Raw genomic sequence first — 17,092 nt, 5'->3', positions numbered from 1 at the left:
ACTATGTATAAAATGGATAACCCACAAGGACCCAGTGTATAGCACAGGGAAGTGTACTCAATATTTTGTGATAACCTATAAAGGAAAAGATCTGAAAAATAACACACACACACACACACACACACACACACAAGAATCACTTTGCTGTATGCCTGAAAGTAACACAACATTGTAAATCAACTATACTTACAAAAAAAAAAAAAAAAAGTGATTGGTCCAATGAGTGACCAATGCCAGTAAAAAAATAAAATAAAATAAATGACAGGTCTGCATGATATTTCTGAAAGGTCATTTTATTCAGGGGACATAATATAGCTGCCTAAAACAAAACAAGAAACCCTCTTCAGGGGACATAATATAGCTGCCTAAAACAAAACAAAAAACCCTCTTCTTGGTGTGGTACATTGGGCCGAAGAGAAGTTTCACAAAGTGAAACTCTTGTTTGTAGATGCTGGCCCAACAAGAAGACTGCATGGCTGATGAGAGACTGTTGAACAGCCTGAAATCAGTTCATTTTATTCCTTGATGCATCCCAGCCCCTCCACTGTTGGCATTTTGTCTCAATCTATGAGTATATGATTGCACAAATTGTTTGAATAAAATGTGTGTGTGTTTTAAAATAACTTTTGGTTACAAAGTCTATATCGTGATGAGATCATGTTAAAACACCAAACAGTGAGAGACCATATTCTCCAAGAGATGGTGTTTTGTCCTTTCCAGCCCTGAGGGTTTGACCTTGAGTCAGTTCCAGTGGCAACACAGGCATTTTTGTTGGTTTTACGGGCTGCCTGTCAATGACAGTGACCATTTTACACACTCAGCATGAGGTAAAATTATGATGAAGCACATTTACCGTGGATAGCAATTTCTTATTGTACTAAAACATATTTAAGGAGGAAGTGTCACAAGAAGAAAGGCAGACAGAAGGTACTGTGACTATCCAGGGATTATTACCTTACCTAAGCTAGGGAAAAATAATAAAGCAAATCTCAGGCTGTAGACTGTGTCACCCCTGGATAAATAACTAATAACACAAGCCATCCAATGACAAAACCACACAGCAGCCACCCAGCCTTCCCAGTGTGGTGCATACACCAGCTTTGCATGCTTAGGAAATCTTTTCAAATTATTAAAGGAAGCCAGTATCTTTGTTTCGTTTTCTTGTGTAACTCTATTTGTCATAGTTACAATTTCCAAGACCAAAAGCCGCACTGCTAGAAAAATATCCCACCACAGGCCTCCTCTTTTCCCCCACTGACCATAAGTTTCACTCGGAATTATTTTAGGCACTTTACAATGTTGACTATTATAGGGAGAGAGAGAACTGAGGAATGGTGTACTTCCCGCTGGTATGTTCATTGGACACTGTTTATTCAACAGCAGCATTAAGAATATAAAAACCTCATCACTAGTCCTCTCCGAAAAGCCTTTGCAAATAATAGCACTTATATAGAACTTAAGGCCTGACCGTTTCTTGTTTATGAGTAACATAGTATTAGCATATGAAAATCATTAGTAACCGGTACGAGAATCCGTGTTTGAAGGCCTGTCAAAATGCCCACGGTAGGAGTCTTGGAAACTCCACATCTGCCACCAGGTTAATTACTCACATAAAACATTGTCATTTCCCCACATCTCCTATGAGAAGGAGCGGCTGCTAGCGTGATGAATGGCCCTGAGTGACATACAAAGGAATAAACGGGAATGTTACCCAGTGGATTGAGAGATCCGCTCCGTATTAGAGCAAGTCAAAGGACCATGGCGGTGTAACATTTATTTCTCGAGGCCCATAGACAATTAAAAAGAAATGTCTGGCACAAACTCTGGGAAACTAACTCTCTAAGTGGCCATAGCTGCCTTCCACCAGAGGCCTTTGTGTGGGAGGAGATGAAGCTGGGTCTCTGTGAATCTGGCTGCCAAGGTGGGGGAACTGACTGATGCTTATCTGTGCCAGGTTTTCTAGCCTTTTCATTTGTTGAAGTACCCCTCCGAGGTGACTTCCAAAGTCTGCCACTTCCTGCTGATGTGGATTCCAGTTTCAGAGGAAGGAGGCAAAGAAAAGTGAAAGAATTTGCAAGCCAATTTACTGTTTACAAGTAAAATGAGGAGATGCTGGTTCAAAGGTGAGAACCCAGCCTACAATCAAGGCTGGTGAGGAGACTTAAACCATTGCATGACAATTAGCACAAGTGGGAGCAGGAGGTAATCTGCTGGTTGGGCCCCTAGATGTCCATCACTCCAGTCCAATGTCTTTGTCAATCCCCAAACCAACTCCATTTTACAGTAAATTAGCCAGCCTGGTTTTGGTTCCTCAGTGTTTTAGATGAAAAGTGAAATGGACTTCCCAAATAAAACAAATCCTTGGGTTTAGAAAATTCATCCCATGTCTTTGCTTCCACTTTCTCCTCCCCCATCCAAGACTCCTTTTTGGCGGGGGCAGAGTCCCACAGTAGGACTTGGGAGGTTAAAGCTATGGGCAAGTACTAAAGAAGCCAAGACAATTTTCAGAAGTCTTTGGGCATCATTATAATTAGAGAAGCAATTACAGTGAAGTTTAGTGGTAATTTAAATTGTTAAGCTAGATATCAGATGATGAGTTGTTTGGAATTGGCACATCTAATGAATACCTACTTGGTGATTGGACTCACCTTTCAGTAAACAAAGATAAAACCTGGCCACCTGGTTGGCCAAATTTGTGAGTCCATCAGCCTGTGGGGATGCTATTATGCAGGTGACACAAAGCTTAGCTCTGGGAATTTTGAGGGGAGAACAACGTTGAAGGTGCATCCTGTTGAGTCTGTGCCCCCTCCCCATTAAATTTCTGTTGCTTTGATTAAGTATTTACATACCACTCTTTTCATAGAAGATTTTGGGAGACCCCCAACTAGAACCTTTGGTTGTCTTCTTAAAGTATCCACATTTTTATCTGACTTGAGTGTCCTTTTTCATTTGACAGATAGAATGTAGCCTATGTAGCCAGTAGCCAGATGGTATGCTGGTTTTCCAAGGACTTACACAAGCCTATCCAGAATCATGTTGGCCCTAAGGATGGAGGTAATAAGGGAGACAGAGATGGAGGGAGAGAGGGGGACATAGAAAGAAATATGTTGACTATGTTTTGTTGGGAAATTATCAATTGAAATTGGAGGTCTATTGTTTGTTGTTACTGGGATCCCAAGAACTGCGTTGAAACTTGAATTTTGTGGTTAAACTTTGGCATTTTATAGAATTCTGGAGAATTCCTTGGACCCTATTGTCCATACATCATGACATCACTGACTTTTTTAAAGTAATAGTGCTACTACTTAAGACCTTGAAACATTGTCTTACTCTGTGTCCTTTGATATCAGAAAACCTGCATCCTGGGTGATTTAATATTGTCCTATTTTGGCTTTAATGCTTAGGAAGCAATAGATCTAATGAAGGTAATTTCTCAAGCCTTGAATAAAAACATTGGGGGAAAAAAAACATAGCAGGAAGTGTGGCTCCTTTTCCAATTCCAGTCGTAGGGGTTATTATAATAAGTAAAAATCCTCTGAAGTTTACATCCTCTATTACATGCTCCCAGTACTTCAAAATCCATGTATGTATTTTCATCAGAAGTGCTAAACCTTTGAGAGAAGCAGGATCTGACGATTGAGTGTCTGGCTGGAAATCATTTACTATCGATGGTCACTCAGCTCAAGATTGTATCGGTGAAATGACTTAGGAGGAAAAATCAATAATACTCACATATTGTGCAGTCCTCTTAGAGGATCATCTGTTTTACCTCACAAAAGCATTCCTTGTTCCAGATCCTTCTTCTCAAATAAAAGAAGAAAAAAAAGGCAACCTAAATCATAGCTCATTTTCTCTTCTGCCCTTATTTTATTTCAGGTTCCTCTTTTGGGGGGAGGAAAAAAGAAGTCAAATCTCACGCAGAAATAGATAGCAGCAGATACAATATAAGAAGGAAGATGACCATGGGTGTGCTTGTACTATAATTTCAATTGCTTATGTTCTCAACTAAAGAAAATAAGTCACCAGCTGGATATTTAATAGTATCTCAATTTCAAAATTTTTGGACAAAGGGATAATAGCTTTGTCCTCATAGAATGGCTTTCGTGATTAGAGGACTGACTTTATACACAAGGATACATGCAGTCACATGTAGGGCTTAGTGGGTGATTATCACTCCCACTTACAGGTAGACATTCCCACTTGCACTGTTTCCTAAATTTAATCCTTACATATTTGTCCCCTGGCCTAGAACTGGAACAAATTCTGTGACAGGATTCTGATGAAATGAGGTAGGAGTGTCTCTGTCTGATTTGGGAGAGGAACAAAATAACTTATTGGAGTGTGTACCTGGACTTCACATGGAGCACACATATACCAAAAATTGGATGAAGTCAGTTGGACCAGATTTCCTTTAGTTGCTCAAAAGGAAGAGTCTAGAAAGAAAGGCCTAATCTTGCAATTGACTTGGAACTCTCCTTGGTGCTGAGATAGTACCTGAGGCAGTGTTCTCCACACGTTGCTGATCTAAGTGTGTTTGTTGGGTTGTGTGTACCACAGGGAAAGTATTTTACAAGGAACAAGGAGTCAACGCTAAGTAAATCTGAACTCTTGGTGAGAACATTATTCTTTTTGAAAGTCCTGGTCTCAGTTCCTTACTTAGAACCCAGACCATCTCATGTCCTTCCACTCCTCTCCTCTTTGACTTCTTTATTTTTATGAGATGAAAGTTCTAGGTAAATTTATTAATTTATCTGAAGTTTACATTGCTAGCTTTGGCGGACTTCAGCTCTAGTATTCATTTGAGAGACCTACCGCATCCCCTGATGGAAAGCACCAAAGGATGCTTTCCATTCTCTTGCTTTATTCTTGATACCGCCATCGGGCATGTGCTTCAGCTGACTATTTATCTCAGTAATGCCAAACTCAACTCATAGAAAGCAAGGGATAACTTTGACTTTCTTACATGTGTTCTCAGCTATTGCTTATTATCTACACTTTGTGGTTCTATTTCCAACTGATAGTAGAAATGCCAACTTGTTGGGGAAAATGGTGCTATTCTAATAGTTTCCACTATCCTAGAAAGAGGACAAATAAATCACTATAGCTTCTTCCTTTGCAGTACCTGCTTATTTAATGTAAATTGGCTGAAACATAATTGGTAAATAGGGAGTGGAGTTAGTATAATGCACAAGTCATGTTGATTTGCATGGGCTTTTCTGGGGCACATTAATATTTTGAAGTAATTGGAAGCAAGTTCCCTCACAATTAAAGAGAAAGCTTTGGCCATATATGAAGACTTCAAGAAAACAAACTCAAAAGTCCTGTAGAACTGACCTCCTTTTGTGCCAGTTATAGCTGGTTTAGTCACTCCAAGAATGGCTATATTTTCCAATGTGTTAAGTTAGCTGAGGAAGCCAAGAATACAGATAAAGAGGCTAAAAATATATTTTCCCCTGTATTAAAACAAAGGATTTGATTTTCAGTTTTGATGAATCTGATCTCTCTTAGAAGCACATACCTTCAAGGACTTAGATCTGAAAGGATGAAGTTGGGACCTCAGGTTTAAGACAACAAATGATCAGCTGACTGTGGTGTCACACTGCCATTGGAAAGCTAACTCTGTTGGTATATTTATTAGAATTGTTATTCTTTTTGTTCTGTTTTTAGTAACAAAGTTCCATAGGTTTTTGCTCAATTTCCCCAACATTATTTCCCCCCCAAAGTCTTGTTATTTTTAGCATGCAGCTTTATAGAAAACAAGAGTATAGGATATGTGTATATGAAGCTATCATAGAAATGCCTGTAAAACATCTTAAGTAGTTCAGATTCCAATCCTTGGGTACACATGTAAGCAGTGTTTCACCAGCATAGGAAAGACAACTCAGGACAGCACTGCAGAGATATTGCTGTGAGAAGTGCTTGGCAAAGTCAGTGTCTCCAGCATTCAGCCCCTGCTGTCACAAATACTCACATGATTTTGGCAGCCTCTGTATTTTCCTTCCTACCCTGTGGGAGAGGCATGCTTCTGACTGAGTTTTAGATGATTTAGGAAACTTCCAATCCGGGAGCATTGGCCTTTGTTCCGCAACATGATCTCCTTGCATTGAGATGCAAGTAATCCCTCTCGCTCTCCCTTCTCTCTCTCTCTCTCCTGTGTCTGTTGCATGGTCATTGCTCTGATGTTTTTATTTGGACACGATAGATAAAAAATGTGGACTTTTGGCAACTTGAAAGTGGTGTACATGCCCCTCAATTTATATGCTATATCTTTGACTTCTACAATATGAAGAGAACCAGATTCTTATACCAACTCAGCCTCTAATGTGTTATGTGGCATCAGCCAGGTGACTTCGCCCCTGGAGTTTGGTTCTCAGAAAATGAAAATGAAGATAGTATTTCAGTCCCCATGTCCTCTCTTGGCCTGGCATGTAAAGCACCTGCCAGTTACCCTGCCCTTTTCTGTGATGTCTCAGAATAACCGCCATACACATGGACCCTCTTCTGTGTTTGGTGTTACTGGATCCGGCCAGTGATTGGTGCCCTGTCCAATGACTGCCGACTCATGAGCTGTCCTATGGCTCCAGAGGGATGTGGCCTGAGAACTCAGCCCAGCCCCTTCACACAAGGTGACCAATCAGCCCTGTCACTTGAGTAGCTTGAACCCCAAATACTCAGAATTAATTGGTAACATCAGAAGCAGGTGAGCCGTAAAAAAGGGAATATATATATACACACACACACACACACACACACACACACACACACATATGTATATGTGACTGTATATGTATATGACTGGGTCGCTTTGCTGTAGAGCAGAAATTGTACCACATTGCAAATCAACTATACTCTAAGGAAAATTTTTTAAAAAAAGAAAAAAAGAAGCAGGGGAACCAGAGACCCAGCCATGGGGAGAAGGGCTGCACACCCCCTCCCTCCATGAGCCATGGAGTGGGGGACAGTGGAAGTCAGCTGCTGAGATGGGCAAGATGGCTTGATCCCTTGTCTTGGGTGATACTCTGGTCTCTGTGAGACTTGACTGGACTGAATTGGGATGATTTCCTGACTGCCTTGCTTTCCAGTGAATTCCTATCTAATGGTGTGTTTTACCACTGCCTGGCTCGGGGCTGAGGATAGGGAGGGACTTGGGCAAGCTTGAGCCCAGGTGTATCCATTTCCTGGTGCAGGGAATTTCTTTCCATGCCACCTACCCGGTGCCCCACCAGCAATCTAGATTCCTGTTCTTCTTTAAGTGTTGCTGAGTGTTCAGAGTTATTGAAACTTGGGTTAGGTTATTGGATCTGAAAAGTCTAGAGCTCTGGTCCTCCTAGAGGGTCACCAAGGGTGTGCTGTCTGCTATACTGGCAATGTCTTTGCTGGAGCAGTGGGGAGGGGACTCCGCACAGCTCTTTGGAGCAGGGAGGTGCAGTGCTTAAGATGGGAACCAGACAGTCTGCAGAGGCGGTCCAGTTCCCAGGGGCTGCAGTAACTCTCATGCAACACCCACTGGTGACAGTGGTGACAGCCTTTTCAAGGAGAACAGGCCAGGTAGCCCCAGGACTGTGATGTCACTCCCAGCCCCTGCTCTCCACAAGCCTGCACATGTTCCCTCCCTTTAGTTCTCTCCTCACCAAAACTCTCTCCCCAAGCCTTGGGAAGCCAAAGAGGCATGCATGGGGGATGGGCGGTAGCTCTCATTTCTCTTGCTTCTTATATATTTTGAGTCTTATTTATTTATTTATTTTTATTTATTTTTAGAGGTTTGGAATACTAGAACTTTGAGATCTAGCCCAGTCACAAACTTCCATTTTCTTTGCATTTTGCTGCAGCAACCCTGGAGGCAGTGAATGCCATGGGCTTAGCTGCTTAAGTGGAGCATAAAGCAGAGGAGAGAGGTTGGCAGGGCAGCCTGTACCACAATGAAGAAAGGATAAAAAGAGCTCTGGTTCATTAACATGTGCAACAAATCCCATGACCTTGCAAAAGTAACCTGAGCGCATGTCTGTTTTGTACATCCCAAAAAGAGCCTAACATACTTTCTTTGAGTTTCTGTAGAGCAAAAATTTCCAAACCATAGCAAGTGGGCCCTCTCTTTCAGGAAATATGATAAGTTATAGTATATGTAACTTGGGAGGCCTTTGAAGTTTGTTAAGATATAACCTGTAATACAAATGCAGGAAGATAAATGGAGAGCATTAAAGCAATAAGATATTGATCAAATAATACCTTGGCTGAGGGACTTCCATTTAACCTCCTAGTCTAAGGATCCAAGTCTAGCAACTTATTCAAGAGCCAAAGCAAAGAAAGAAAACTTGGAAATGAACAAAATCAGCAGGATTAAATCTCTGATTTGAAGCATGAACGCAACAGTATGTTGTGTTGAGTTACCCACCAAGCTTTCTTGTGAATACACTCAGTTACAAGTGAGGTTCCTAATGAAGATAAACAATTGCAATCAAATGGAACAAGCTAGAGAGGACATCAAGGCCAGGGGCCACATTTGCCAAAGAGGCTTCTAAGAAAAAAAAAAGAAAAAAATAGATAAGGAAAAAAACTACCAGTTTTTGAGAAGTACGATTTTGATCTTCTCATATCTGTAACATACCTTTTTGTAAATAGTTGCTTTTTGTAAATATTTGCTAAATACACATCTTTTCTGATTTGCAGTTTAAGTCAATTAAAAGTTTTGCACAAGGAAGAGTAATGAGCCTTGTGGCAGAACACAATGCACCGTCAGTTCCCACCCTTTCCCTGGGAGAAGCTTGGTCTGGAATCATTCACAGGACACCACCTTGTCCAGGAAGGTAGGATTATTTAAGGAGGACATCATGCTGAGGATAAAGGACAGGACAGAAGTCATTTATGTTCCACAGTTGCTTGTCGGGTAAAAATGCAAAGAAATAAGAGGTGCTACCAAAATGAAAGGGGTCTAAAATGTGTAGAAAGTCATATTTGTGGTTCAACCAATGGTCACAATTAAATCTCACACCAACATTCTCTAGTAACTATGAAGAGAGACGTTAACTCTCTGTTGATCAGCATTTTTGTCTTCAATATTTGCTTTTAAGAAATGAATGTCCATAATCATATTTTACCATGAGGTTACCCACCCAGTTGGCTGCCACTGTAGTTATAGATACATATTGTTATACCTATTAGGTTTTAACCCATTAAGAATAGGGGCCACAAATGGTTCATCTTTGACTTTTTCTCAGTGCCTCAGCCATAAGGGATCAGTAACTCTGTACTGAACTGAGCATTTTTATTAGCCCTCATGCAATCCCAGCCTTGTCTCCTAAAACTCTGGGATTGATATAATTTATTTAGTCTTGATTTGTTGAACAGCTACTACATGCTGTGGCAAGGACTGTGTAACCATGTTGTCATCAAGCTGGCATGATTGGTCTTTTTTTCGAGCTGAAGTTCATGTGGAGGGAGGCAAGTAGCACCCCTACTCCCTGATCCAGGTGATCTGCCACTGCAGTAGTTTTTGTGTTATATGGGTTCCTGCTCTAGCCATAGGCAAGGAGCCCTGGAGCCAATGAAATAATTTGCACCTGAAGCACACTACCTCCATCCTTTCTCTGGGTGTCCAAGATGGGCGTTCCTACTGAAACAGCTTCCCAGGCATGCATTTGCGTCTTTTCAGAGCCACCTCTCTCGAGCAGACAACATTGACCCCATAAGCTCTGCCAGGCCCATGGATTGGCTGGGGGTAGTAGTTTAGAAAGGAGTTGTGCATAGAGTTGGGTGTATGAGCTACAGTGTCCAATCGCAGGTGTAGCTCCTCTTAGTCATGATAGAACTACAAATAGGAGGAAAGAAGAAAGCAAACCGGTCCAGGAGACAAAATTTGTAATTTTGTCTCAGTCCCACATCTGTCAAGAGTGGGTCTGCACACAGTTAAATAAATAAGCACATTGAAGGGAGGAAACATTGGGTATTAACGACACTCCCCAAAGTAGATTGTTCAGGGAAATCTTCCCAGAGGACCTGACTTGTAAGGTACATACTGAGGAATAAGTAGGAAAAAGAATATTCTAGGGATAGACAGCAGTGAGTTAAATGGTGAGAGTGTGGTCATTGAAAGACCCGCGTATTCAGTGTGGCTGAATCACAGTGTGTATATATGTCTCCATGTGGCCGGGGATGTGTGGGAAGGGAGAGGGGAAAGCTGAGATGGGAAAGGATGAAGTACAAAGGATAAGGAGATGAGGTTGGAGTTAGAAGTTTATCCTAAGGGCCATCAGTGAGGTGGTATTGATGGGTTTTAACCTGGGGGAGGATAACATTTCAAAATGTATTTCTCTAAGCTTGTGGAGAATGGACTGGAGATGATGACGGACTAAGCTAGGGGGTGATATGTGAGTAAAGAGACAAGTGGACAGAGTGAGGAGATATTTAGGGGGTGTATTTGATGGGATTTTTGATAAATTGAATGGGAGATGATAATCAAAGGCACGGACGGGATAAGGATGACCTGAGTTTTCTGGATTAGACAACAGTGTTGGTGGTGACAGCAATAACAGATCTGAGGCACAGGAGGAGGTAGCATTGAATGGATGACCAGTTATTGTCTTAGTCTTTAGATCCTTTTCCTAGATAGAGCCTCTCACCTACATTCAGAGGGAGTGGGGCTAAAGGACCCTAAAGAGAAGGCTTGAGATGTCCCTTTTCCAACCAATCACCCTAAAATGGTGTGTCATGGGGGCTGAGGAAAGTTCCTTCTTTATGCTTCAGCAATTCGGTTCCCAGGAGAAAACCCCAATTAAAACAACCTTTGGGCTGCCCTGCTGTCTCCACTGTGGGCTCCTAGGTCACTCCCATGAGGGCTGTCCAGGGATGGCTCTCCAGCCTTGAGCATAACACAGTCTCGCCCACGCCATAGCTGTACAGTTTCTTTGAGATCAAAGCCTTGGAGAAGCCACTCTACTGGCTGAACTTGGCATATCGGCAAAGCTGGTTCCACTTTTTACTCTCGTGCTGATGGAAAAAATAAAGATTTTCTAATTTTAATTTATTCTCCAACTTTGAAAGAGCTATACGTTGAAAGCTGAAACTCCACAAAAACATCCCCCCCCCCGAGCCCCTCATTGATATGACCCCTCTCCATCAGCCCTTTTATCTCCCTTTCCCAGTGTGTTTACTCTCCCACAGGACAGAAATGTTATCTTGAAGTAGATCCTGGGATATATTGTTTGCTGCTTGGTCCACCCCTGCAGAGCAGGTGGCATGTGTCTGCTCAGGGACTGCTGACGTGAGCTCATGCCTTGGAGACGTGTAATGGGGGAAGGGAGCTGTAATGGGGAAGGAGGCTATGCCCTGCACAGCCCTGTCAGGAGCAGATGCAGGTTGGTGTGCTGTGTAAGAGAGCATGGAAGTAGAATAGGGAGAGTGGAGGGGCTGCTCCCTGAAGAAAGAAGTGAGAAAAGTGAGAACTTTTGTAGGTCTCAATGACAGTGGTTGCCTTGGAAGAGATACGCTGTAAGTCAGAGTTAAGTTTTGCTGGATATAAAAAAAAAAAAAAAAAAAAAAATTGCTGGAAACTATAGCTTGAAGGATGTCAATTGATTCTGTCTTATCGTCCCAGTCCTGGTACAAAAACTGAGAAAGGAGAGAAGGGCAACATCTATAACTAAGGAATAGGCAGTCCCTATCATGAAGGGCAGAATCAAATGGTATTGTTTTAGAATTTATGAGAACGTGATCATTGCTACTGGAGACTAGCATCTCTTTCCTAGGTAGGATATTGGAGAGTGGGACTACTGGGGAAATGACACATAGAAATCTATGGTGTACACTCTGACCCCACACAGTTCCTGGAGCAATCATCCTGCCCCATAATGCAGTTATTTCCCACCTTTCAGTGCTGTCAGTATACCCTCAAGTCTCTTAAAGAGTCTCTTGAAATTATGAAATTAATTTCCATTCTTCTCTTTAGCTGAACTTCCACATAATTTGTTTTGTATGCTTCTTAGCTGAGCATGAAATTCACATTTATTTTTAGTCTCCCACTTTGTCAATTAAATGCTTTCCTGTGTCCAATTTCCACCCAGTAAGAACACAGAAATCTCTACTGAGGAGCTGTCTTTGGAATTGTCCTACCAGCAGCTCTCTTAGTAACTTTTAGAACCAAATGCCCTTCATCTTCTGAAATCCAGCCTACTGACATTATATTTTATTTATTTTAAAAAATTTTTTGGCCACACCAGGGGCATGTGGAAATCCCCAGACCACGGATCAAACATGCACCACAGCAGCAACCCATCCCGCTGCAGTGACAATGCCAGATCCTTAACCTGCTAAACCACACGGGATCTCCAGCCTACTGACATTTTAAACATGTTACATAGCTTGGTGGGCAGGGGTGGGCAGTAAGTTCAGATCTATGCAAACATTTTCAAAATATGGATCACTTATCTCCAGAATAATGCATTTAGTGAAACAGAGATGGGTGGGGTTTAAATGAAAGGCCTACTTATCCGGCACCGTGCATTTTTGTAATTCCTAGGTCAGGAATCCCCAGAGGGATTTGGGGTGAGAAAGTTACTTTTGATTTTCAAGGGAGGATAGCAGTGGTGTGGAGGTTAGGGAAAGTGTAGCCAGGGGTGACGGAGTCCAATCTGGATGAGTCTACTCAGCTCACATATATTGGGGTTGCTGACTTCCTGCTGCAAAGCCTGGTAAATCCCAGAAGCCACAGGGAATTGGCCACTGGATAACTCTCTTACCAAAACAGCTTCTTGACTTAGTCATAATATGTGGTGCGATCCCCAGGACTGCCTACTCTTGGCAAATGCCAATGCCAACTGACAAGCTTGTCCCGAAGGAATCTTGCTTGGGTTAAAATTAATTCCTCCTTAGCAAGCTGAAGAAGTAGTGATCCTAGGATGGCTTAATTGTCTACATTGTTTTTTAAGGGGGATGCAGATTTTTAAGAGATCCTATCAGACTGAGAGCCAGGGAAAACCACAGCCTTAAAACAGAAATTTTTTTTGGCTTCACAATTTATAATACATTTTTACAAACATCATGTTTAGCATAAAAAATAAGAAGAGTGGTTGAGTTAATTCTGCATTGTTGGTGACTCCGAGAGGCACCAGGGTAGTTATTAGTGTGGCAAATGAAGACTTCTCCTAACCCATCTTCTATTTCCTATTTCTCTGGTGTCTCTGGTCTTTGCTCATTTTTTCTCGTGTCAGAAATACCACTTCTCACCTCATCCGTCTTGTCACTCTCCATTGACCTACAGAGCTCTGCTCAGTTGCAATCTCCTTAGTGAAACAATCTCTGGTCAGGTTCCTCTGTCAGAGTTGGCTGCTATCCTTTTGACTTTCAGGGTGCCTCTAGGTTGGTGTACCATACCCTATAGTGCGGAAATGTCTCAAGTCATAGACTGTGCACTTGGCTTAGGTGGAGACTGGATTTTATGATTATATTCACTTTTTTGGGTAACTTCCCTGCATGCGCCACAGAACCTGGAAACTGGTAAGAGTTTGTTGGGTAAGGAAACAAATATTTACTGCCTAACTACCATGTATGAGGTTTTGAGAGAACTGCATAAAATATCACGCAAGATTTCAGTCCATTTCAAGCTCATAATCCAGTTAGGGTGGCAAAACAGAGCATCCAAAAATATAAGTGAACAGTGCCAGGCAACAAGTGGTAAAAGGCAAGAAGGATGGTTCCAGGGCCCCAAATACTAATGAGATAGAGCTTGGCATTCCTCCTAGGCTGGCATAACACGCACATCCGTGAAGCAATTTCTCCAGAGAGAAGTCATCTGTCTCTTTCTTTTGAATTATGAAATTAGTTTATGTATCTTTCATGACACTCATCACATTTTACATTGTCATACAGATATTTGTGTCATGTGTCATCTTTTCTTCCTTGCTAGAGTACATTTTATTCATTTTTAAAAATATCCTGCAAGGCAGGGTTTAGTGTTGTGTTACGGATATAGTGGGCACACAAGGGCACTCTGTTGACTGCATAAAATGCTTGCCCTGGAGGATGAGTGCTACATACATTCAAGGCAGGAAAGTTCATGACCTGCTCTTTTGGCCATTGAATGCTTGGAACATGAGCAGGAATTGAGTGGTATTTTTAAGTAAAAAGTAGATTTATAGAGAAGCTGTCCTCTAACCAGAGAGTGGTAGGAGCCAAAATTTGGAAAGAGGGCTGCAAAGACATCCATTGTGGGGAAATGGGACAGAAAGGACTCATGAAGGAGAAGAGTGCGGATGATGTGAAAAAGGTGACGAGCTGATGGCCTGGACTCAGTCTGCTTTTTCTGTGGTTGGCGAAGCCTGCCTCTCTCTCTGTCTCACCTCCCAGATGAGCTCTTAATTCCTGCTAATCACAATAGTGGTATCACAATGGTGGCCCTGACTTCTGCACACCATCACTGCTGTGTTGTGGCTGATGGAGAAGGATGAAAAGAAGAGGAGGAAGCAGAGGAGAGAGCAAGGGTATGGGCTGGAGGGAATAAAGAGATAAATATGGAAAAGCTCTGGTGTAAAAAAATTAACGGGTCCTGGAGAGTTGTCGAGATAGTCTGGCAGTTGTAATGGCCTGGCCTTCTGAGGTTAATTGAACGTTGATGGAGTTGCTGAGCTAGGTCATTTCCAAAATTATAAATGTTTTTTTTCTTGTTTGCATAGATCTAGGACAACATGGAATTTATATCTTCTTTTTTTCTATGTAAAGCATTTGCTACATCAGCAGAAAGTCTCATTTATAAAGATCTTGCTGTGGTGGGTTGTTTGTCAAACTGTTGGTTTCTGTGCTGGTATTTTTACAAAGAATAAAAGGGATTCAGTGCTTCCCGTTCTTTGATTATCTCAAGGCAAGTGTAGTGTGAGATGCTGGAGTTTAACACCATGACTGTATTAGACATGGGCAGGCGGATTCAGTGGCCATAAAATAATAGTAGGGGTTTCTCTGTAGGTAAAACAGTGGTAATTGTATCCATCACTGGAGGGCAGAAAGCGATTGTACACAGGGGTCAGGAGAGCAGTCTGCTGGCCCCAAAACTCATGGCATCACTGGGAGGTGCATTCATTTTAAGCTTGTTTCCCCTCCTTTGAAGCCGGAAGTTATTGGCTACTGCTGGAGGCCTGTTATGACCATGTGAGGATCAAAAGCCCGACCAGGGGTGGGAAATCCTTTGTTCCTGGCTCTCTCATAATAGCTTTTCCCTTTTCTTTGACCGAGAGAAGCAAGTCAAATAGGATTATCCTAATGGAACAGAAGTGTTTTATATAAAAAGTTCAAAAAAGAAATCTAAACAAAATCCAATGTCTTTCATTTATGAATACTGTTTTATTACTGAGCCCAAATGGAGAATATACCCGTGGCAAGTGGGCCATTTTCTGAGGCTCTACAGAAACCATCCTTTCTCAAATTATGACTGATTTACAAGCAAATGTAATGGTCCCTTTAACCACAGTAAATAAGTAAAACAAATGTTTTATTTCTTGCCCCTAATTCAAAGCCCTTAAAACTCTAAGCTTCAAAGGCTGGCCTGTTCTCAAATTACTTTACTCCAACTCCAACTTGTTTCAATTGTTACAAAACTGCAAACCATATGCCCTAGAATAAGAATAAAGATACACTTAAATGACACCATCAGGGCCTAATAAAGTGTGATATAGGTGCAAAAACACAATACAGTCATTTTACAAAAAGAAGCACAACAGGAAAGTAATAGAATGATGAGAATTGGAGTTTTTTTCTGGGCACCACTGTTTTAAAAAGGAACTGTTGTCTCATAGGTAAATCACACTAACTTCCTTCCTGATCTTTAGGCATTTGTTGACGTGAAATTTGAGCCTGAGATGGCTTTCCAACAATTCCCTCTTGTCTGTTGGTTGTGAAGGCCACTTTGGTGGGGACGGGAAGTTTAAGTGATTCTGTGAATGTGTGAGGCTCAATTCTGGAAAAATGAATGATGTTCTTAGAAACATGGCATATTACACATGAGGGCAAGCGGAGAATCTAGGAAAGAAAAACAAATAGTTCCATGATGGCATTTCAGCGTTTATTCCTTGTCATGCAAAATTGAACTTGGATGTTTTTAAGCAGAGGACAGATCTGGGCATGCTGTGGGGAGGGGTGGGCTTCCTTCAGCATGGGGTTCAGCACTGCGCTTTGTTCGAAGTCTTGCAGATGATCTGGAATTCTCTCGTGCTTCCAGAGAGCAGGTTTGCAAGGCTGAGGAGTAATTGCAGCAATTTACCCTTTCAATTAAAATTTGCCTTGGTGGCTGGTTGCTGGTTTCAATCTTTTTCCTGTAATTTAGGGAGAAAGTGAGGAATGGGTGGATTGGAAGATGAATTGAGTCAATATAGAAGCAGTAAATGGGGAACTGAAAGGAGAGGCCTGGGATGTGCTGATGTATAAAATTAATGCAAGGGCACAACAGCAGCAGGCAATGTCCCTTTCTGCTCTGGATAGAACATGTACACTGATGTCGATTGCTGTCTTCTGACTGGGCCATGCAATGATTTAAAAGTTAAATTGATTGGAGTGTTCTCTTGTGGTGCCATGGGTTAAGGATCGGTGTTGTTACAATGGCAGTGCGGGTTGCTGCTGTGGGATGGGTTTGATCCCTGGCTGGGGAATTTCCACATGCTGTGGGCACTTCCCACCACCCAAAGTTAATATGCAGTAGGAATAATCAGACATTTCATGTAAAAACCTGTGTCTTGATTTTTCTTGAATCCCTGGAAGATAAGACCACCTGGAACATTCATTGTATCTGAACGTTAGCAATAGCTGCCCCTGAGATGAGGTGTGTATTTTCTCCAAACCTTTGGATGGTCAACATCTGAGCTCTGAAGTCCCGTCTTTAGGACTCTATTTCCTCCTCTAGAAATAAAAATAGCTAATATTACTTGGTGCCAGGTCTTGTCCTAATTGCATCACATAAACTAACTTATCTAACCCTGATGGCAATCTCATGGGGGCGTACTGCCACCACCCCCACTTTAGTGCTGGAGACATGAAGGCCATGGGCAATAAAGTAACTTTCCTGAGCTCCAACATTCCAAGTCTACACTTTCTGTCATCTCAGTGTAAGGAAGCTTCC

At 41.9% G+C, this 17,092-nt stretch overlaps 1 protein-coding gene across 8 annotated transcripts in view; it reads left to right on the top strand.

The window, feature by feature from the left end:
• The window catches only part of LOC110259460 (uncharacterized), a 700,448-nt gene that overhangs the window by 48,435 nt on the left and 634,921 nt on the right, over positions 1 to 17,092 (top strand). The window contains exons 2-3 of one of the 8 annotated variants that reach the window (XR_014838679.1): positions 2,957 to 3,054; positions 8,668 to 8,804. The exons of the other annotated variants lie outside the window; for them this stretch is intronic. The gene's annotated coding sequence lies outside the window, so the exon portion shown is untranslated. The remainder of the gene's footprint in view (positions 1 to 2,956; positions 3,055 to 8,667; positions 8,805 to 17,092) is intronic. 8 annotated transcript variants of the gene reach the window in all.

The sequence above is a fragment of the Sus scrofa genome, chromosome 2, assembly GCF_054392235.1.
Source record: "Sus scrofa isolate SSC_HxYL_T2T_F1_AM1 chromosome 2, Sscrofa_HxYL_maternal_Yorkshire_Landrace_v2.0, whole genome shotgun sequence".
NCBI lineage: Eukaryota > Metazoa > Chordata > Mammalia > Artiodactyla > Suidae > Sus > Sus scrofa.
The sequence above is the reverse complement of the archived record's forward strand: the minus strand, read 5'-3'. Positions and strand labels throughout refer to the sequence as shown.